Source organism: Anomalospiza imberbis, chromosome 10 (genome assembly GCF_031753505.1).
Source record: "Anomalospiza imberbis isolate Cuckoo-Finch-1a 21T00152 chromosome 10, ASM3175350v1, whole genome shotgun sequence".
Classification (NCBI taxonomy): domain Eukaryota; kingdom Metazoa; phylum Chordata; class Aves; order Passeriformes; family Viduidae; genus Anomalospiza; species Anomalospiza imberbis.
The window spans coordinates 2623557-2635637 of NC_089690.1; the positions used below are offsets into that span (position 1 = coordinate 2623557).

A 12081-nucleotide genomic window follows, 5' to 3' on the forward strand; every position below is an offset into this window, starting at 1 on the left:
TGGAGACAGGGAACATGGAAGCAGAAAGCCCCAAAGAGTTAATAAACCATTAAAAGGAAAAGGCAAAGGAAATAGAGATGGATGGGATGGATAAATAGTCAGCAACAAGTCTCTCTTGCAAGGGAAAATTCATGTCTGGAGAAGCCTTGAGAAGTTTTTGTTGTTGAATTTTCCTTTTGTGTAGTTCAGGAAGCTTTGCAGGAGAAGGGAATGTGGGAGTGAACATGGTGCTGCTGGTTGAATTCGATCATATTTGAGGTTTTTTTCCAACCTAAATGATTTTGTGTCCTTTTGGGGGTGTTTGGGTTAATTCTTTCAGGATAAGGGATGTGATTTAGGGATGGTAAAGCCACATATTCCCTGTTATGCCTGCGCAAAGGGACCTATGGAATGAGAGCTGTGCAAGTGTGGGCCTTGCTTATCACCTGCAGCTCTGATAAAGGTGCTGAACTAACCTGGGAGTGCAAAAATCAGAAGTAAGAATGCTGTGGAATTATGATACAGATTTATTTAAAACTGTTGGAAATTTAAAAAGCAACATCTGCCTTTCCAAATGAAGATACCACAGCCTTCAATTTCTATTCACACAACTAAAACCTTTTCGTGCGTGAACTTGCTGTCAACCTGTGAACAGCTCATCCTGCTTAATCTGAACTATGCAAACTAAAAAACAACAGCAAAGAAAAACCCAAATAAAACTTGGATCACGTGATCCCCTGCAAGTTCTTGCCAGCTGCTCCCACGTTATTGAGCAATCTATCATCAGGCTGGGGCTGCGTTTGTGGTGAAGCATTGCACTGATGCATCGTTAGGGAACTGTATCCTTTGATAGATTAGTCAATAACAGTCCTGAGGAGGGAAATACTTGGAGAAATCAAACTCCAGAATCTGATTTCTAAAATGGTCCATAAGTGCAGTGTAACTGGAAGGTACTGACAGCTCAAGTTCTGTGTTCTCTGTGTGTGTGGGAATTTCTGTACACTGGGGACTTGTGGAATCAGCAGCGTCTGATTTTCCTTACCACAGGTTTGGGGATAAATAGGAATATAAGGAAACAGGAGAGGGAATGTAAGGCAATAGTGATGCCTTGTGCAGGCTGAGCTAGAGCAGAGGCTGGGCAGAGTCACAGAATAAAGCAGGGATTCATGAAAAGGATCTCCTCCATGGATCCACCTTGGGCAGCACCAGAGCCCAGCCAGGGCTGCACCCAAGATGAACCCAAATGGTCCCAAAATGCACGAGCGCTCCCGGGGGCTCTCGCTGTGATCAGCTCTGCTCCATTGGCACACTGGAGTTCATTGTCCCATTCCAGCTTTAGCCCATGCAGTCCCATCCTGCTTGTTTTTCTCTCTCCAGCCCACGTTGTTTGTGCTCCTGGGCCTGAGGTTTGGATCATTTGTCCTTGGTGCCCAGCTGGAGAAGGAATTGTTTTGTCTCCCTGCTCTGTGAGGAGAGCTCACCATCCCCTAATATGAAGCCCAGACCCGCACACTAAAGCAGCACAGAATCTGAAATATATAAAAGCTAAAACCTGAGGCATCAATAGGAGGAGAGGAAAGCATCTGGCTTTCCTCAGCTGGGAAAAGAGCAGGGAGGTCCCTCACAAATTTGGTTTTGCCAGCCAAATTCAGGTGTGCTGGAAAATCCAGCAGGATTTAGCCTTGAAATCTGTGTCAGAGTGTGCAACAATCCTTTAAATTTTCCATTAGAAGTGATTTTTGAGGAGAAACAAACTTGCCACGCTGCCATCACCTGTCCCTTTCTCTCCAGTTAGTGCTGGTGACAATTCCAAGCTGTGGCACAGTCTTGTCCCTTGCCAAGGCAATCTCTGGAGCTGTGGCTGCAGCTTTTAGGAGAATCACTGATAAATGGGGTTTAATTTTCAGCAGAGTTCCCTCCCTTCGAGTGGGTGTGAATGGGAACAATTGCAGGTACCAAAAAGCACAAAACCCCTTTTCTTTATCATTCAGGACATCCTCCTTCCTGCTTTTTTCCAGACCCCGAGGTTAGACAAAAATACTTTTTTACCATCTAGAGATAAGGATTTAACCTTCAATATGCAAATTATTTAATAAGCAACATGACCTCATTAAAACAAAGTGCTTTGCTTCCATTCTTGGCTCTTTAAAGAAACACTATTAAAAAAAAAAAATTACAATAAAATCATTGTTCCTCTATGGCTGTGCAGGGAAATAAATAACATAGGACATGACTAATCTCATCTTGGGCTAAAATCTCTTCTAGTGAGCTATTTTTCAAATAAGTTTTGTCATTGGCAAAGATGTTTGCATGTTTGGTTTTCTTTTTTCCCCTAAATTGGGTTATGGCTGTAAATGGTGAAAAATGAAATATCAAAGATAAATATGTGTGAAGTACCAAAAGGTTAAGTCAACATTTTTTGGGGATTTTTTTAAGGCAGCATTTTTACAGTGGTTTGGGAGATCTGAATGAGGATTTGTAAAGCAAATTTTGTTAAACTTTTTGTGGTGCTGAGTTCCTTCTGTGAGTTGGGTCAATTCCCACACCAGTGGCAAAGTTCAGGATTGGAGATTGTGGTGTGACATTATTTGGTTTCATTTTGAAAGGCAGGAAAATTCTGCTCTAGATTTTGACCCTCATAATTTTAATAAGAGAAAAAAATGAGTTCTAATTACATCTGAATATTTATTTTTCACTGTAAAGACCTTTGGGTTGTGTAGAACAGGTATTTAGGCTGGAGAAATGGATTTTATTTTATTTATTTTATTTTTTTTTATTTTATTTAAAAAAAAATTTTTCTTACGCTCATTCTTCACCAAATGAACCTCAGCCTCAACCCAGGGTCCATCCTTGTCACAGGCAGGAAAGGGAAAGTCCAGAGCTGAACTGCAGTGATCCTTCTACCTTTAAAACTATTTGAAAGTGGGAAATCCTTCATAATTATTCAGCTTTTCTATTTTAGAGGATTGATATTTAGTATTTCAGCCAGAAAGGGAACATTTACAATAAATTGTGTTCTGCTGCTGACTGAATACACAAATTTCAGTGAAACGATGCAGGTAAGAAAAAAAAAAAAAAGAAAGAGAAGAATAAATTTTTGTGGTTAAAGTGAGCCATAGAAAGAGAAGAATAAATTTCTGTGGTTAAATTGAACCTTAGAAGCTGACAGCAATATTTATTTGTAGTTTGGCCACAGGAAATTTCAGGATCTTAAACCAGTTTTGTGTGTGTTCAACTGATGTGTTCCCTTCCATTCCATGGGAATAAAGGGAACCGGGACTGACCCCCTGAAAACAGGAGCAAGACAAATATTGAGCTGCACCATCTGCTAAATTCTGACATAATGAAAAGTTTCGCTTTGCAAATTCTCCCCAGAAGATCTGTTTAATCTGGAATTTCAAATATTCCTTTATATTTGGTCTCTGCTTTGAGAACTCAACATAAACTTCTCAGCAAATTTCCCTTTCTCGTTCAGTGATTTCCCCAAAATTCCCTTGAATTATCACCTCCTGAACATAGAAATCCATAACAAACCCCCAGCAATTCCTCACATCAGAAGGAATGACTGAAATCACCAAAAAAACTAAGACAGAAAACAAAATAAATCTCTTTAAATCATGGGAGTGTCTTGCTTCAGTTGTCCAGGAGCTGTTGCCATTCCCTTTTGCCACTTGTGCTTGCGGTCATTACCGCAATTCCCAACCTGTAATGTTATTTTAGGGGATGAGGCTGAGGAATTTGTCAGAACTCTCATTGCTCAGGAAGTTTGGCCTGGCCACATCAGCATTTTCTGCCTGTGTTTGGAGGAGCACAGAACTCCTGACACGGAGCTGTGGATGCTTTTCCCTGAGCACCAAGGCAAGAGGAAGGAAGTTTTGATTCAGGGCGATGTGCTGGAGATGTTCTGCAGCTCTTCCTGAGGATAAAGGAGTTCTGTTGTACATGCAGGTGAACCCAGTGGGGAGAAATGCTGATGTGTGACTCCAGCTCAGGAGGATGAATGCTTTCTTTATTAGAACTATGCTATAATACATGAATATACTATTTAAAGGAGATACTGACACTACAAACCTACTTGTTCTAACTCCCATATCTAACTCACTCACAACTCCTGACCCTCTCTGAGTGCAGCCACAGGTGGGTTGGATTGGCCATCAGCTCCAACAATCCTCACCAGAACCCAGCCGAGCAATCACCCCAGGTAAACAATTCTCCAGGCACATTCCACATGGGAAAAGCAAGGAGCAGAACTAGAAATTGTTTTCTCTTTCTTCTCTCTGTGCTCCTCTGTGAAAAAATCCTGAGAGAGAAGAATGTGCCTGCCACAGAGTTCTTCTTTGCAAAAAGCAGCTTCACCACAGCGGGTGACGTTGTTCTCCCACCTGAACCACTCCAGCTTTACCCAAGAATAATGAAATTAATTTTGCTAAAACTTAATTTGCCCTCTATTAATTACCCACCTGAGAGCTTAAAAAATTTTGGAACCGAATTAAATTCTTTTCATCTCCTTTTCCCTGGATTATTTCCCATTTAGTAGACAAGATGCAAAACACAATTTCATCAGGTTAAGAGAGAAGACTGTGTCCCTGCTCAGTGTTTATCTTGCTGTTTAATTTTGAGATTATCTTTAGTGTCTTGGCTCTCCAAGCAGATGGGCTGTAGGCTTGCTGTAAATCACCCTCAAAGGAGCTGTCTCTTAATGCCTCGGGCTAAAAAAATGTAGGTGCTGCTGGAGCCCACACTGCACCTTGCCCATTTTTGCTGGTGTTTCTTTATTTTTCCACATTGCCACAATTCTAAAGTGATTTCAGCTGCTTTTCATAAGAACTAAAATAAAGTTTTTGTGGTTTTTGGTAAATATTTTCTACCCCTGCACATCCCTTCACTGCTGCAGTTTATAAAACAAAATAATTTGGGGGGAAAGTCACAGCTTTGGCATGGCTCTAAAGAACAAAGTTAGCCAGATCTCCAGAAAATTAACAGGAATCAATCCTTAGCAGAAAATGTGGGAACTGGGGGGAAAAGAAGGGAAAATGTGCTCAGCCACTATAAAAATGGGGTTTAGCTGCTGTAGTTTAGTTATTTTTTCATTGTAATTATTCAGCCATATTTAAGAGAAGTCTCTGGATTTTTGCAACTTCTAAAATCTTTCTTTGAGGAAAAAACAATTCTATTTCTTCCTAATAAAAAGCCTGAGAGTGCCATGCCTCTCCTTTTCCAGAGGTTTACCTGTTTTTACTTGCTCATGCATTGAGCCAATCTGCAGGGAGAATGAGTACATTAGATATACAGAGCCAGCTCATTTTCTTTCTGCAGCTCACTCACTTCTTACCTCTCATTGTGCCTTCACCTGAAGCTCTTCTGGTTCTCCCTCACTCCCACCAAGCAGTTGCTGCCATTCCCATTCCAGGTAGGAAACAGCTGCTATCCGAAATAAATCAGGATATTCCAGGTAGCTGCTATCCCAAATAAATCAGGATATTCTCTGCTCTTTCACAGTGCCAGATGACAGCACAGCACCCACAAATCTCAAGGTGCAGCTGTAACTCCTCCTTAAGTTATTTATAATGCTGCTGCTTGAAATGTTTTTATTGTTCGTGGCTAAGGCCCCCTTTTTTTTGTCACCCACCTTTTTAGCACTTTCTCTACAGCAGAAAATCCCTTCCATGACCTTCAGACTGTAAAAAATAGGCTGGGGAAGGAAGATGTGAGCTGCAGATGGATGACATGAATAACTGGGGACAGAACAATCTGTGAGTTACAGAGTTATCCATCTCCTCCTTTTGCCAGGAGCTCATCATTCCATGAGTGTTCCAGGGAAAGAAAACTTTCCTCTCTATGACAACTTTCCTCCAACGACTGAGGACTCTGTTCCCAGCCGGCAGAACTCGATCCTGAGATTGAATTTGAGTTTCCCCACTTTGCTTTTGGTTCTGGTCAGCTTTGGACTGGGTGGTGGAGATTTTAGTTGGCTGGTTTTGGGTTTCTGGCAATATTTCTCTGTGGTGTCAACAAAGTCACCAGCTCTGCAAGTAGGGCTCTGCTGGGTATTTTTAGGAAGGGCTCCATATGTGCCAGAGAGCTGCAAGAACATCTCAGGAATTCGGGAGGAAGCTGAAGTTCACAACTGAAATTGCCAGCTTGGAATTCCAGCAGAATCAAGGGAAAAGTTTCCTTCACCTCTCATTCCCTCTGCTCACCCTGTGTGTGCTTTACCAGGGACATCCTCAGTAGCTGAAATTTTACCCAAACTGGGGAAAAAAAAGGCAACAAATAAGGTTTGGTTTTGTAATTAGATAACTTAGAAGCAGGAATAAAACAAAATAATTTGGGGGGAAAGTCACAGCTTTGGCATGGCTCTAAAGAACAAAGTTAGCCAGATCTCCAGCAAATTAACAGGAATCAATCCTTAGCAGAAAATGTGGGAACTGGGGATAAAAGAAGGGAAAATATGCTCTATAAAAATGGGGTTTAGCTGCTGTAGTTTAGTTATTTTTTCATCGTAATTATTCAGCCATATTTAAGAGAAGTCTCTGGATTTTTGCAACTTCTAAAATCTTTCTTTGAGGAAAAAACAATTCTATTTCTTCCTAATAAAAAGCCTGAGAGTGCCATTCCCCTCCTTTTCCAGAGGTTTACCTGTTTTTACTTGCTCATGCATTGAGCCAATCTACAGGGAGAATTAATACATTAGATATACAGAGCTGGCTCATTTTTCTTCTGTCACTTTTGCCATGATTAATGACAGTGAAAGTGTGTTTAACTCTGCTCCAAATGACATTTCTGCTATTGCTCAGTGCTTGGATACTTTTTGAGTCTGTTATCATTAACTAAAAATAAATTCCAGTTAAACTGCAAAGGCAGATAAAACCATTTCTTTTCCTATTCCCTTCCCTTTCTTGTTTATTCTTGTTTTGTCGTGTTGAAATTACTGCTTTTATGCATTTAAATATTGTGAACATTTCCAGCAGCTGTAACGATTATGCAATTCAGTGGCATTTAAGCTTCCTGTATTTTAAAAACATAGAGTGATATATTGCTATCTCCTTTAAATGGACAGTTTCAAACTCATAATTGTCCAGCTACTAAAAGCTCTGGGCCCTGAGGTGGCAGGGAGATAAAAATCTTTCTTCCGTCTGATAAACCAGCTTTAAAGGGAATCAATACCTGAATCTATCGCCTGCTTTTATAACAATATCCTGCACAATAAATAGCCAGGGAACCATTAAGGGCAGGAAATTCTTCCAAACTGGTTTCTCATAAACCAGAAAAAAGGGTCAGAGGGGATGAAGAATAGAAAGGGATTGTTGCTAGAATAGCAAAGAAATATTTTAAGGCTAGGAGGGATTTTTAGGAGTTTTAAGGCCTTCCTTGCAGAAGAGCCCCTGAGTGTCCACAGGGCTTTCCCAACCTCAGTGATTCTGTGATTATCTTGATTTTTCCTTTTCCCTTTCACAAAAAGGTGAAATGATTTTAAATTTTATTCCTACCGGCAGGTGGAAGTAGAAATTCCCAGTGCTGGTCACGAGGAGGGGAAGAATTTCCAGTATTTATTTAGACTCTGCTCTAGAGGCTTGGAGGAAGTGGTTGGTGGGTGAATCCTTCCAGTGTTCCTCACAGGAAAAGCAGAGGGGATTGATGCATTCTGTCTTCAGTGAATATTTGCAACACTTTGTGAGTCTCACTGCAAAGTAAAACTGCCTATTATCAAAGCTGATTTTTTCACAAGCAACCTGCCCATCAGCCACTTAGAAAGGGGGTGGGGGGGAAATTGCATTATTACTGCAGATTGGTATTGCTGTGTGAAAACTGCTCAGCCACTGTGAAAACTGCTCGTCCACCACCAGGCAAAAAGAAAAATTGAATTATTAATGTGTATTATTAATTCTACCCAAAATCCCTTAAAGGGATATGGAAGGTTTCAGCCCTTCTTTGAGGAGATTTTCGAGTGGTGAAGCTAGGGTGTGCAGAGCAGCCATCTCCAGCTTATTAAAAGAACATAAATAATGAATGAGTTATGGAGAATCATCCCTCGAGAAAAGCAAAATATGCATTGTTAATGCATATTATTTGTATTAAATGAAATCCCCAGGAAGAGATTTCCGGGAACTGCAGAGTGTTGCAGACTTGGTGCATATCAATGGACAGAAGCAAATCAGGGATCAGGAATATGCTTCACCTGGCTTGGGGAATTCCAGAATCCTCTTGGGAAATGGGCTGGACTCAGTGGAAGTTCCTGTTTGTGCCACAGTGAGGAAGGTCCAGGAAGGGACCAAGGGGAATCAGGATCAGGATGGATTTGTTGGAAGAGGAAAGGAGGACATAAAATGTACATTCACGTTGAAGTGGCTGCTCAGATCAACACATTTTTCCCTCTCTGTATGACAAGATGCAGGAAAATAGGTATGGAAGGTGATATAAAAGATGAAGGGTAGAATGGTGTCCCAGCTGGACCTCATCTTTCATCAGTTCTTACTTTTGCTTTTAAGGAGAGCCTTTGCCTTTAGCTGGAAAGCAGCAGCAAACATTCCCGAATGTCCTATTTGCTTCATCTTTGGAGGTGCAGAGAGCTCAACCCAAGAACTCCAGCAAAGCCATTAAAACTCTGATCCATGTCAAATCTGCTGCTCAAATGAGTTGCATTTCATGAGACAGAATCTCCTGGTTTCCGGCCACTGAGCCAATTTCATAAAGCATGGTCGGTATTTAAGCCCCTTTTAAAGGATTTGAAGGCATTATCAGATGTGCTCCTTAGATCAAGCCTAACTTATTTTGATGTCTAACAAGCTGTAGGGTTTTGATTGAATATCCAGTCTGCCAGTCTATTTATTTTGGTGAATAATAAAATAAATACTATTTATTTTATTGAATCTTTAGTCTGGGAGTTCTTCCAGCCCAGATTTGGTGGGGTGTTTGGAAGCCTAAAAGTGGCAGGAAGTATGTAAAGCAATTTTTTTTCGAGTGGTTGTTTTGCTAAGAGTGAAATCTGTGGGTACGTGGCTGGAAACCATCTGAGCAGGTCCTGCATGGAGGGATCCCTGTGGTTATTCCCCTTCAGGTGAAACATTCCCACACCTGGAACAGCAGGATCTGCTGAGCTGGAGCTCTGCCCTGGCCCTGCTCCAGCTGCTGGGGTGTGACCCTCCCTGAGCCTGCCAAGTGGTTCTGTTGATCTGCTAAAAGGATTATCTGTGGGGTGAATGTGGTGTTATCTGACCTTGTGACCTTTCTTCTCATCTGTGTGGTCCCAGAGATGATCCATCCTTGTGGATCCTCCCAGCTTTCCATGCCTTTATCCCCTTCACCTGGTGGTGCTGCCTTGTGCAGGCTGCCCTAGAGCAGAGGCTGGGCAGAGTCACAGAATAAAGCAGGGATTCATTAAAAGGATCTCCTCCATGGATCCACCTTGGGCAGCACCAGAGCCCAGCCAGGGCTGCACCCAAGATGAACCCAAATGGTCCCAAAATGCACGAGCGCTCCCGGGGGCTCTCACTGTGATCAGCTCTGCTCCATTGGCACACTGGAGTTCATTGTCCCATTCCAGCTTTAGCCCATGCAGTCCCATCCTGCTTGTTTTTCTCTCTCCAGCCCACGTTGTTTGTGCTCCTGGGCCTGAGGTTTGGATCATTTGTCCTTGGTGCCCAGCTGGAGAAGGAATTGTTTTGTCTCCCTGCTCTGAGAGGAGAGCTCACCATCCCATAATATGAAGCCCAGACCCACACACTAAAGCAGCACAGAATCTGAAAAATAGAAAAGCTAAAACCTGAGGCATCAGGAACATCGAGGCACGGCAGGAGTAAATGAATTTGGGAGGTTCTTGAGGAAGTTTTTATTGGGGAAAGGCAAGACCAAAGTCTCAAGGTGTCAAATAAGTGCTGCAGTCACTGCCCTGGCTTCCTCTCCCGTGAGGAATTCCTGTGGATAAGGGACAGCAGGTGAGCAAGGACGCATCCGTGTGTTAGGGGAGAATCTGTCACCTGCTCAGGAGCTGGAGATCAGACTTGTTTTGAAGACATATTCAGCCATTGATTCTTTTAATCTTAAATTTGTTTTGCAGATTTATTTTGGTTGCACTGTTAAAAAGAAATCATTATTATCATTATTACCTATTTATTATGAAACTTCATTACCCTGCAGATTGTCAAAGCTTTAAACAACACAACATTTGAGTTTTTACACCATTCTTCCTGCAGACCTGAACAACTGCAGCACAGATGGTTCAGCTGGTAGTGGAGGTAAAAGGCTCTGCAGATTAAAAAATTGTTGGCTATTTTTATGCCATTTCTGCTTTGGCATTTTGCCTCATTTTGCATCTTTGCCTAACACATAAAATGAATGTTTTTAGGTTTTTAAAACTTCTGATGATGGACAATTTATTCTATGTAGGAGCTCAAAAGTGAGAGCTGACCCACAGAAGGGGAATTAGAAGTAATGGAATATCTTTGGAATTTCTGGTGAAATGTATATTTTGACTTAGGATTTTTTTTTCCTTTTATTAAAGTCACTTTTCCTAAACAGGCTGTGATAAGGATTTGCTCCTTTTAAATAATTCTGTCTCAACTCATTTTAACCAGAGTTATATGGACATAGTGGCCTTCTAAAGGGCAAAATTTGATCACAAAATTAACTTTTGTTACCAAATTAAGATTTAGGTAGTTAAAAAAAAAAACCCACAGATGATCTTTGTGCTACGTTGGTGTCCCTCAGAAAAATGTCCTGCTCCTTTCAGGCCTCTCAGGTGGTTTGGCACATGGTACCTGTGAACAGTCAGAAATGTGGGTATTTACATGTGGATCTCCCCAGATCAGTGCAGTGTCCATGCACTGAAATGGAACACCCACAGATGTTTGGCTCAGCCTTGCTCTAAAAGTGATGGGCACCGTCTCCATCCTGAGGGCAGGCAGGGTTTTTGTTTTCCACATGGTTTAAAAAGCACAGCCAGACAGGACAGGCTGCTCTGCAGGCCACCCCCAGCCCTGACATTCATCAATTGTTGTTTTCCTGTGTTGTCCTGGTGTGGCATTAACCCCACAGCCACGGGTGGATTTGGGAGCAAGAGTTGGTTACACCAGGGCAGCTGCTCTGAGGCTCTGTAGGTATGAAGTTGAGCTCCCAAATCCCTTTTTCCAGAGAGGAATTCTCACTCCTCAGGCTCCATCTGAGGACAGTGCAGACAGGAAGGGTCTCCAGAGTGCTTGGAGAGTCTCCAGCTCCTGGGGTCTGGGGTTGGGGCAGTATGGGTTGGAGATTCCAAAAAAACCCTGGTTTTCTTCCTGTGCAGGGGAATTCTGGCCTGACCCCAGTGCCCCACCCCAAATTTTTCCCTCACATCTCCCCCACCACCTGCACTCAGTGGTTTCTCTCTTTTCCACGGGTACAATCTTTTAATGATCAATGTGATCTCCACAGGGACAATATTTAAGGAACCGTAATACTCAACAACCTCCTTACCTTAATGGAGTGTTTATCTCAGCTATTAAATATTCTTCAGAGTTCTTTTAGAGAAAAACCTTGAGGTGCTCATTAAAATTAATGTGTGTGTTGTTTGTTTAGCTGCCAGTGAAAGAAAACACGCACACACAAGTGTTTCAAGGCTGGTAATGTGCAAAGGTGAGAACCAGGACCTGAGGGGTGTGAAGGAACTGGGAACAACAGAGACTTTTTCCTAATTTCCTGGTTTTTTTAATGTTTCAAACACACATGGTGCAGCACAGGGTGATTTACTGGCTGAAGTATTTTTATTAGAGGTATGCTGTAAAATTAAAGGGAAAAAAAAGGATTATGAAGGTAAATCCTCAATATTGATGCTGTAAATTTAGAAAACTTTGGAATCACACGAGGCAGGCACAGACAGCTCCTCAGCTGGTGCTGGAGCCCCAGGTCACAGAAGATTCGAAGCAGCATTAAATTACCCTGCTGCCATGGTAGGCACTGGAAAGGCCAAGAAAAAAATAGATTCTGTGGGTAGGGATGAAATATTTTAGACAAGATGATTACCTCATGTGAGAAAATGAGTTAATACTTGCAGCAGCCCTATAAATTATTTTTCTTTTGAGAGTTGTTTTCAGCTACTGTGATATTTGGGATTAAGGGGCTTTTCTT

At 41.9% G+C, this 12081-nt stretch overlaps 1 long non-coding RNA gene across 10 annotated transcripts in view; it reads left to right on the plus strand.

Moving 5' to 3' along the window:
* LOC137479714 (uncharacterized) overlaps positions 1 to 12081 on the plus strand; it is a 263044-nt gene that overhangs the window by 55808 nt on the left and 195155 nt on the right. For 6 of the 10 annotated variants that reach the window (XR_011002462.1, XR_011002461.1, XR_011002464.1 and 3 more), the window contains 3 exons: positions 2821 to 2901; positions 5617 to 5732; positions 7476 to 8839. This is a non-coding gene — a long non-coding RNA (uncharacterized lncRNA). Of the gene's footprint in view, positions 1 to 2820; positions 2902 to 5616; positions 5733 to 7475; positions 8840 to 12081 lie in introns of those variants that run through there. The other 4 variants (XR_011002457.1, XR_011002458.1, XR_011002459.1 and 1 more) reach the window with 2 other exon arrangements.